The following is a 12,052-nucleotide window of genomic DNA, read 5'->3' as shown; positions in this document are numbered from 1 at the left end:
TTGTTAGAATACATTAGAATTAATTAAATTTTATTAAAATTATTTGCTAAAAGCTCATAGGAGAGATTGAAGGTGAAATTGGAACTTATGCATTTAAGGTATTTATTGTTTTGATAAATTCCTGTGTGTTTTTTTTTTAATGGAATCTAGACTTTTAATGATTACAAATTTTGTAAACTAATTCATCATAATATATTCTAACAGTGATCAATTAAATCAAAAAACATAACATGATACTGATATACACCATAAATAATGGTCAAACATCATATCTCCTCAAATAGTGTGGACCATCAATTTTGCAATAAGACTTGGAAAAACTTTTGTACATAAGAACAATAAATGGTCTTTAACCAAGGAAGCGTTCCTATCAAGTAAAACTATATCTCACAAGTCTTTTCTTTTTGGCCCTACGTTTAAATGGACACAAGGGCAGTGTTGTTCATCTGAGTATTAACACTTTTAATAGATTTCTAACTTAATATTTTAAAGAACTTCTTAAGATTTTTTTTTCTCTTTGAGAATTTGTTTTCTAATTTAGTATTTGTATTTACTTTCTTTATTTTGAGATAATGAATGACCTAGCAACCTCTAAAAATGTGTACTGGGGAAGTATATCTATTTCTTTTAGCAACCTTATTCATATCAGTTTACTTGGATAAAAAAAATGAATATAATTATTCATAATCTTATTTATTTTCACTTTATAAATATTACTCCATGTTTTAATTGCTGTTGCTGTGAATGGCTTGCAATCCTGAGATATTACACAGGATCAAATTTCTCCCATGCCATAGAATTATTATTAGTATTATTTTTATTAAAATATTTTTTTATCTAAACTAAAGTAACAAGAGATTCAGAGAAATTAAAACTAGGTCTCAGAGAAGAGAGAGTATAAGCTCACCGCCAAAGCTCGCCGTAGCTATTGCTGCTGCCGTTGCTGAGTTCAGATCAAAGAAAGGCTCATATCTATCGCTTTCTATCTTTTTCTTTGGTTTTTTATTTAGGGCTCACGAACTCGCTCTTTGACTCAGATCTTTCTTGCAGCTCCGATCTGCTCCTTCAGGTATCGCCGAGTCAACTCGTTCGCAGTTTCGATCTAATGTGCTTTCTCTTACAACTCCTTCATTTCATTCTCTTACAAGTTAGATCTTTGTATTTGCGTTACTCATCATTTTTATTGTTTTAGATCTTGCGGTTCTAGTTCTTAAGTTTCGAATTTAATTTTTTGCTATTAATACTAATTCTTGTTCGTGCAACTGAAGCTATGTATCGTCAATTGATGAACTGTCGTTTAGTTTTTTTTTTTTCAATTTAAGATGTGAGATGATAAAGAAATCTGCAATTTGGATGATGCCTAATTAATGTGTCTTTGAAAGTGTATTTTTAGCTTACGAACTTGGTTTAGGTGTTTTAGGATAGGAATTTGGTGGATTTCTCTTGGTTTTAATATGTGTTCATTTAACACTGTCATTTCTTTGATGTATTATTATTTTTTCAGTGTTGTTAAGTGTTTAGTTAAATCATTGTTCTTAATTCTTTATTTTTAAGTATAAATGTTGTAGATTTTGCCAATTTGTGTAGATAATTGTTGATGTTACTAAAGCTTGTCAACTGTGTACTAAAAGAGAGTATGCCAGATGGCTAATTAAATTAAATTCTTCTCTTGAAAGGTTAGCTCCTGAGACATGCACTGATTTTGAATCATTCTCTCAAGAAAGATTTATTGCTTAAGCATGGCCTGACATCAATTAAAAGTTATTTGTGTCTTTCTAGGAACCTCAAACATAGGATTGCTCCAATTATATCACTTTTCAAGTTCATAGTTACTGTATTTGATGATGTTAGTATGAAAGACCCTAATTTTAGATATATTTAAAGTAAAAACTATCATAACTTTACTTCCCATAAAAGTTATTTTTTTTACCTGTAGAAGTTTGAATATTTCCTTCTTAATTTGAGGTTAAAGCCTTAGCAGAAGCTAATGTAGTCTTCAACAAATTGTATTCAAAGTATAATTTTAGTTCTGGTAGATCAAACATCAAAGATAATATAAATTTTTGTCTTGATAGGTAAGTTTCAATTTGTATGAAATCTATATTATACATTTTATAATAGACAAGTTCAATTTTTATTTTTATTAATTTAGATTTATGTATACTGTAGATTCATCTCAAGACAGGATCTAATAGACTGGAAAGCTCAGTTGGAGTATAAATTTTTTACTGAAGTTACTGATTAGGTAGGCCATTTTCAAAGATAACATAAATATTTGTACTTGTGATTGATTCTGTCTTGAGACTGAATATTGGTGAATGAATTGATGCTTTTGATAATAGTGTGGTTGTTATATGTTGGGCCAGAGGCCGAGAGTTGTTTATATGTTGGGTCGGAGGGGCGCACTTGATTATATCATGGAGTATTATTTGAGCTTTAAAAATTTTTATAATTAATAAGGAACTTTGAATTTTGGATAAGTAAATGACGCGTTTTTAAAAAAGATTCATAAGACGAACGAAAATCTCTATTTTTAAAATTCATTCTTCTTTTTATACGCATCCTCTTATGACAATTTTTAAACCCTCTATTAAGAATTTACGAGGACGATGTTCTCACCCTCTATAAAAGGCTTCTCTTTTCAGGACGGACGAGGAAGCTAATGAAATTTTTACTAAGTCCTTAGTTGTGTTAGTTTTGTTTATATATATATTAGTCATCGTTTTTTCTTTATCTTTTTCATTATAATTGTGTAAAAGGGATAGGAATTGTATATTTTGTATGTATATAATATTTATAAGTTACTTGTATAAGAATTTTTGTATATATGTATATACCTTTTTATTTTCAAGTAAAAAGAACTTTTGATTTTTCAAAAAAATAGCTATCCGTTATTCGAGTTAAAGGCTCCTATTTTATTATTAAGTATAGAAGTCGGCATAATATTCTAACTATTAGAGTAGTGTAACTAAAAGTGTGACCTTCTAATAGTAAGAATATTACATAGTTTGTGGATTGTAACCACTTAGTTCCTTAGACCTATGTGTATAAATACATATTCTAGTATGCAGAACAATTTAACATACTGATATACAATTTACAATAGTCATTTAGATAAAGAAAAGTTCAATTCAATTTTCTGCATCATGTTTCAACTTCTTGAATCCAGTTTCTATTTCTAACCTTCTTTAACATTTTAACAATATGTATTTTATATTTCATTATGTCATAAAATCATAAAAATTCTTATATCATGTCATAAAAATATTTTTATAAAAATTGGATTAGATTTTATTGAATTTTGAAAAGTTTATTTTTTTTAATATTTTTAAAAGATTTTTTTGTAGCAAAATTATTTCACATCTAATAAACTGTTAAAAATTACTTTGGATTATTAAGAGTATTTTCAATTTTATTTGGATAAAAAAAAGTAACCTTTTGAAATTAAATTACACAAAAATATTGGATATATTGAAGCAATGCCTCCAGTCATAGTGTTTTGCTTTGTTTCTTATTTTTCGCTTTCATGAGCTCATAAATACTACTTACATTATAATATATATCAGAAAATAATGCACTAACAGGGGAAAAATGTGGTAGTGTGGAAGAACATTTGTGAACATTATAAACCAATTATAGGAGATGAGGTAACTATGCCGAAAATGCCTCTTGGATTTTAAGGCATGGAAATGGAAGAAGAAACAATAAAAGATAAGCTGTGATAAATAATTTTACGAAACTATATAATCTTAAAAAATGCTGGACAAATCGTAAACTAATTTTAATTACGAATCTTAATTATATGTTGTCAAATCCCAAAATACTAGCTATTATCCAACTCACTCTACATTTGATATTGTTCCAAATCAATTCATATCTCTAGCTAATTGAATTTTTTAGCTGCCCCAATCTAGAAAATAATCTATTGTACTATATATATCGCCTCTATTATTTGGATTGTTAATCTTATCTTATCAGGTCTTAAGATGGGAATGTCTCATTAATTAACTTTTAAAGCACGTATCACGCTGTGTTATTATTTCCTTTAACTATGCTAAATGTTAAAAATATTCCAAGGATTTAAAAAACGCGTGGAACACTTTGATTTGCTCTCAATATTAATGGCTGCCCTTGTCACGCAGAGATTGGAAATATTTATGCGATCATCTCAAGTTACCATTACACTTGTCTAACGAATATCTAATTTTTAATGAATCATCAGATAAAGGAATGTCAAATAATGAAGCTGGTTTTCAGATTAGTGCAAGCTAATATAATTGTTAGCATTGTTCCCGCAATAATATCGTGAGATTATTTATTTTTTAAATAATACTACACATCTAAATTTTTTTTATGAATAAAATCTAATAAAATTAAACAATAAAATTTAAAATAATTCTAGTTATAATTAATTTTTATTATATTAGACAAATTTAATTAATCAAAAAACTTAAATATATAATATTATTCTTATTCTTTTATTTATATATTTATATATATATTTTATTTTTTTTCTTCTTCTTCTTTCTTTTTCTTTAACCAGAGTTTTATTGGATTTTTATAATGTAAATAATATGATCTAATATTCATCTATAATTCTTGGGTCTATATTTCTGGCTAATCTAAAAATATCCCTCTTAAAAATATATTATATATGCTACACATCCAAGTATTTTTTTATCCAAGTTTTATCCAAGTAGGTCTAACACCAATAAAAACCATTCATTAAAAGAGCGTCATTAGGGGTGTTCAAAACCGATTCGGACCGACCTAAACCGACCAACCGAACCAAAAAATCGAAAACTGAATAAACCGAAAAAATATGTTTTGCTATTTTTATTGCAGTTCGGTTCAGTTTTGGGTTTTGATTATGAAACTCCAACCGAACCGAACTGAACCGGTATATTAAAAACCTTAAAAAACGTTAAACCTAGCTCTATTCTCTCAGTCTCGCACTCTCGCACTCTCAGTCTCGAGCTCGAAGCCCTTCCTTCCACCACCTGGCAGCGCTGCAGAAGCCTTCTTCCTAGCGCCACCGAAGCCTTCTTCACAGTGCCGCCGAACCTTTCCTCCTCGCGGACACCACCACCGATCCCCAACCAGCACCACCCTCGCGAAGTCGCGGTTGTCGACACACATCGGCGCCACCCCCAACACCGTTTTTGGCCACCCGCAGCACCGAGCCACCCAGCACAGCACCACCGAGACATGAAGCCCGAGCCTCTGAATTAGGTATGTAATTATTTAAATACTTATCATACTGCTCTTCAGTCTCTGAACTAACTTCATTGTTAGATTCTTCTATTAACTAGAAAAGGAATTTAAAGGTTCAACATAAAAAAAGGGTAGAGAGCCAACAGAGGGTAGTTGTTTATGGTGAACAAGAACAAAGAAAAGTTATTGTCATCAACATAATAATCCTGTGATTTACTTGTTATTGATACATTGTTATTGCTTCATTGTTCTGATTGCTAGTTCACTGATCATTGTTCATTTTATTTGTTGTTCTATTTTTATTTATTTGTTGTTGTGTTTCTGCTCTTGATTTTGTACTATTGCTATATTATTATTATTATTATTTGTTGCTCTTTATTTGTTGTTGTGTTTCTGCTCTTGATCATTGTTTAATTTATTTGTGGTTGGCTTGTTCTTGATTCTATGGTTGAGTTGTTGATTCTGATTTAGTTTTTTAATTTTAAAATTTTTGTTCTGTTTTGATTTAGGGAAACTCTGGTTTTGGGTTGATTTTGAACTTTTTAGTTTAGAGGAAGACTTTGGAAGAGCTAAGGTAAAAATGGGGCTGACTTTCACAAAGCTGTTCACCATTATATGAGTTGGTATGTCTATGAACATCACTCTAATAGACTATATTTATTGATCATTTCTAATATTATTGTGCCTGTTTTGACCGTGCCTTGAACATGATTACTTCTGCTGACAGTGAATGTAATAGACTAAGCTGACTTTCATGAAGCTGTTCACCATTATATGATTGATGAGAAGCTCCTGAAATTGAACAAGGATGGCCTAAGATTGATGAGAAGGTGTAAAAGATTCACCATTATATGATTCCGACCATTTATTTTATACTTTTTCATAACCTCTGTTGCATATAATCTGTTTGAAACCATTTATGTAATTCTTGGATTTACTTGTGCTGCAGGCGGATATGTACAACTTAGGTGAAAGAGAAAAAAATTGTGGAATTGGTGCACCACATGAACATTTTTGGAATTAGTTTGGTTGTATTTTTTACTTAGTTTGGTTCTATTTCTTGATTCAGTTTGGAATTGGTGCACCATTTTTACAAAATTTTTGAAATTAATTTGTTAGTGATTTATAAGTTAATCATTGTTCCATCTGCATCTACTGATTTTGCAAAATTGTTAATTATTTTAGTACCCTAGATATGATTTGATGATTAGAATAGGAAAGGTTTTCAAAACAATTTAAAAACCGAACAAACCGAACCAAACCGAACCGCACTATTAATATAACATTGGATCGGATGACTTTTCATTAAAAAACCGAACCAAACTGCACCGCAAACCCCCCTAAGCGTCATTACACGCAGATTCTTCTTCTTCTCCTCCTCCTCCTTCTCCTCTTCTTCTTCTTTTTTTTAAAGAAACTAGCTCAACACAACAAGTGGAGCGTACGAAGAACAATAAACAAGATCATCAAAACTATAAAAAGAAAAGAAAAACTAGTCAACACAAAGAACGATAAACTTTATTCTTTGTTATTTTCGGTATTGCTTGTCATCAACAACAAAAATGATCCACACCTAGCCACTCCTTGTAGTTTGTACATCACAAATGGGTAACTTCTTCAACCCCTTTTCCTTTATGCTGAAAAATCATTGTATTCCTTTTTAGCCAGATATTCCAAATAATCGCACAGAAACACACCATCCAATTCTTACGCACCTCCTTGCTATTGGATATCTCAGTCCAACTTAGAAAATGCTCCTTCAACATCCCTGGACATGTCCATTGCCTACCAACAAATGATAGTCAAGCACACCAAACCTGTTGAGAAAAGTCACAACAAAGAAACAAATGGTGACAATTTTCAACACCTTTGTTACATAACACGCAAATAACATCTTCATGGTTGATAACCCCAAACCGACTCAGCCTCTCCTTAGTGTTGACTTTTCCAGTCAATACAAACCAAACAAATAGTTCAACTCTTGGTGGCACTAGCCCTTTCCAAATTGTCCTCGTGAAGCTATAGCTTGTTATATCCTCCAGAGTTATTTCCGCCTGCAAAACCTGCACAAAAGAGTTAGTAGAAAAGACTTCTTGTTTATCAAATTTTCACACGACTCCACCCTCTCTGCCATTAGCAAGTTTGACCAGTCTTAGTGTATCATGTAGCTGGTTCATTAAATCCAACTCCCACTGGAATAACTCTCGTCTCCATTGGAAGTTTCAGATCCACTAAACCCCATCCCAAAACCCACAGTCCCCTATAACGAATCCTCTTTGGTTTGAAACTGAGAAGAGTCTTGAAAACTGATCTTTCAGAGAACCACCACGCAACCAGACATCCTCCCAAAAATGAGTCCCACTTCCATCACCAACCTCCATTGACAGTCCAGTAACCATCTTCTGTCTTACTTGCTGATCCTTGAACTATATCTGGCATATATTCTTCCAAGGGCCTCCCCGAACAGGTAAAACCTGGGAGGACAACATCACATTTGGGTCCAGGTTATTACAAGAGCATACCACCTTCTTTCACAACGGGCACTCCTCTTTAGAAAAACGCCACCACACTTAAATAAAAGGGCTGTATTACGCACCATGGCATACCCAACACCCAAACCACTAAACTTTTTGGGTGCCTGCACCATCTTCCACCTGACCAAGGCCATACCATTCTTCTTACCATCTTCCTTGCTCCACATAAATCGTCTCTGTAGAGAAATCAATTTTTTTGCAACAGCCTTTGGCATCTTATATAGACACAGATAATAAATAGGGAGACTATTTAACACAGATTTGATGAGCACTAACTTACCGGTTTTATTGAGGATCTTGGCTTTCCATAAGCTCAATTTATCCTCCACTTTGTCTATAATTGGCTTTCAAGTCTTCACTAATCTCGGGTTAGCTCCTAGCGAGATCCCCAAGTATTTAACTGGGAGAGAGGCTTCCTGACAGCACAGTATGTTGCATATACGCTGTACCCATCGATCATCACAGTTGATTGGAATCAAGTTAGATTTGTCAAAGTTAATACTTAACCCCGACATCAATCCAAAGCAACGTAGAATCCTCCTATAATTTTTAACGATCTCTTCCTCTGGAAGGCAGAACAGAATCGTGTCATCTGCAAACTGTAGATGCGACAGCTCAATATGATCTCTACCAACTAGTAGCGGAGATATGCGCCCTTTTTAACCGCCTCCCCAAACATCTTGTGTAGGGCATCCACAACAAGTACAAACAAAAATGGAGACATTGGATCACTTTGCCGAAGGCCCCTTTCCACCTTGAATGGATTAGAAGGTGAACCGTTTATCAATACATATATAGAACACGTACTGACACACTCCATGACCCACCCCCTCCATCTCCGACCCGTCCATATCCCATCTTCTCTTCTTCTCTTTTGTTATCGTCATCACCAACAATACAAACATTTTGTTAATGGATTATTTTTTCAATCGAATTGAATAGAATGAAATTGCTAAATTGAATTGAATGGACGCAAGTGTTCTGAATATGAATTGAATTGATGATCTTTAAATTGTAAACAGAGGTGTTTTGAATTTGATTTTATATAATGGATTATGTTTTATTCATTTAGTACTATACAATTATTTCACCATGAGTACGTGTTAGGTTCATTATGCAGAAAGCTGTTTGAATTTGATTTTATATCATGGATTATATTTCGTTCATTCAGTACTATACAATTGTTTCACCATGAGTACATGTTCAATTGATTATGCAAAAAACTGTTTGAATTTGATTTTATATAGTGGATTATGTTTTGTTCACTCAGTACTATATAATTTTTTCACCATGAGTATGTGTTCGATTCATTATGTAGAAAGCTGTTTGAATTTGATTTTATATAATGGATTATGTTTCGTTCAGTACTATACAATTGTTTCACTATGAGTACGTGTTCGATTCATTATGTAGAAAGCTGTTTGAATTTGATTTTATATAATGGATTATGTTTCGTTCACTCAGTACTATACAATTGTTTCACCATGAGTACATGTTCGGTTCATTATACAGAAAGCTATTTAAATTTGATTATATAATGGATTATGTTTCGTTCACTCAATACTATACAATTGTTTCACCATGAGTACGTGTTCAGTTCATTATGCAGAAAGTTGTTTGAATTTGAATTTATATAATGGATAATATTCTATTCATTTAGTACTATACAATTGTTTCACCATAATAACATGTTCGATTCATTTCTATTATGCACAATTCAAAACTCTTTTTTCTCACTTTCTACTGCTTCTTCACCAGGGAGAGAAGGAGGAAAAGACAAAAAAAAAATACAGGAGTAACAACAACAAAAGAATGACGATAAGGAGAAAATACGTGAAGAAGAAGGAACGCGAAAAAGAATGAGGAGAATGAGGAGGATGAGGAACGCAAAGAAAAAGGCGAAAAAGAAGAAGAAGATTCATGCGTAAATATGCGTGAGAAGAAGAAGAAGAAGAAGAAGAAGAAGAAGAAGAAGAAGAAGAAGAAGAAGAAGAAGAAGCGCGAGGGAGAAGCGAAAAAGAAGAAGAGAAGCGTAAGGAAAGAGGAAAGTGAGAAAAATGTGTGACCTAAAACTATTTGGATAAACTTAAATGCCAAAATTATTTGGATGCGAAGAATATCTCTAATTCATAAAAGATATAATTTGAATCATCTCTGTAAAAGTTTTTGTGTATATCTCGCATAGAAATCTATCTAATTTCTCTCCAAATTCATTATATTCTCCAAATGCTATAAATAAATAATTTAATATATGTCAAAGTATATTATATACCCCTAATTATTATATATTCTTCTTAGATTATTATATACTTGAGTCTTAGGGTGTTTTACAAATACCCCCATTTTCGTAGACATGCCAACCCAGAATAAAGAAGCTCACTGCAACCTCAAGTCACGATCGTACATATATAGTTATATTTGAGGATTAAGAGAGATACTCTTAAATTTACCTTGAGAACAGCAAATATGTATAACGCTATGTCTTTGGAAAGAACATATAGGAGCGAGATAAGAGTTGATAGGAGGTCCCAAATTTAAAACTACAAGTTCAACTACTCGTAACTCCACAAAAATTAACACAAAAAAAATTATATAAAAATTTTGCCCGGGAGATATTTCATTTGTCAAATTTATTTATTCATTAAGAATGCTAGTAGGTTTTGTAATTTGTAGTTATTAATTAGCTATGATTAATGTTTTAATAGTGTGAAATAATATTTAATGATGTGAGATTATTCATTTTTTTTGCTGATTAAGTGTTAACTAAATTTTAATAAAAGTGCTGACTTTCTAAACTTTAATTATGTTTCTAATAAGTTTTCCTTTTTTGTTACGTGAATTTGTATAGATTTTTTTTTTATTAGTCTTATGCTAATTTTTTTTCTTTTTGGAGTTAATAAGAATAAAATTTTAGACTTTTTGACTATAGAAATTTTGGTACCATAATATAAAATCACTTCTAAAAATTTAGACTAATAAAAAGATGCATATGTATGATTATACCTTTAATACTTACTATATAAAAATATATTGGGAACAAAAATCCAATAAGATAGTAGATGAACTAACCCAAAAGTTTAATTTAAATTATAATTCTATGATATAATTTTTTGTCTCAATATTAATATTTAAAAATATAAAAAAATTATGTTGTTAAATTATTAAACTAAAAAAATTAAACTAAAAAAATTAAATATTATTAAATAATAACAAAAAATAATAAATTTTGATGTAGTAGCATTTCTCATTTCATAATACTTAATGTTCTCGCGGTAAAGGACCATTATATTGTTAACGTATCATAAGCTAAAATTCAATTGCTTTGATAATAAACTAGCTTTCACAACGTACGTCTCATCCTGGTTGTCTCTTTTGTCTCCCAATCACATCATGATAAAACTTTTGCATTTGTTTACACCTATGCATTCAAAGACATCGATGTATTGTACATATAGATATAGATATAGATATATAGTTAGATACAAGTTATTAGAATTACTAATTGTTAATGTGAAGATCTGGTGTGTTGAGTTGGGGTGTACTCATGACTCATTACTAGATCCGAATTTCAAACCCAAAGAGTGACGCATAATGGGACCCACTATTTCACGGGCGAATGCTTGCGTTTGAAGTCCGCGAATTCCGCTGGTATAACTTAATTATGGAATTATGGATTCACAGACAAATTTTCTTCCAACCTAGTTGTTTTTAACTTTTTGTTTCCATGTTTATCAATAATTGAATAATATATTGTTTGATTTAAGAATATATTATTACAGCTAGAGAATAACATATAATAAAACTGCTCATTACTAAAGTAAATTACAATTACTACACCTTTCTGAGTTTTTGATTAGTATTAGATAATAAATTATAAATTTTAATTTTAATATATTATAAAAATATTATCTTTATTTAAAAATATTATTTTTTAAAAGTTACACTTTTAAATATATATTTTAATGGAAAAATAATTTTGACATTTTTATGGAATAAAAATCTTTTTAACTATTGTTGTTGTTATCTCTTGTAATCTTAATTAACTTGATGTATATCACGTACGTCAGGGAAAAAAACAAAAGCTTACTGTATATATACTTTTCTAATTACTTTTATACAAGTTTTATTATGCAAGTATCTGGCTTTTAAAATTTTACAAAAGTAACATTTAATAAATACTAAAATATAAATAAAGTTTAGTTTATTTTAGTTTTCTTTAGTCTCATCTACTACTGGCACAAGTAAATTTGTTGTGATTCAAATAGAATTTGGCTTATGTCATAAAATTATTTCTTCGATTATAA

Source organism: Arachis ipaensis, chromosome B01 (genome assembly GCF_000816755.2).
Source record: "Arachis ipaensis cultivar K30076 chromosome B01, Araip1.1, whole genome shotgun sequence".
NCBI classification, from domain to species: Eukaryota; Viridiplantae; Streptophyta; class Magnoliopsida; order Fabales; family Fabaceae; genus Arachis; species Arachis ipaensis.
The sequence above is the reverse complement of the archived record's forward strand: the minus strand, read 5'-3'. Positions refer to the sequence as shown.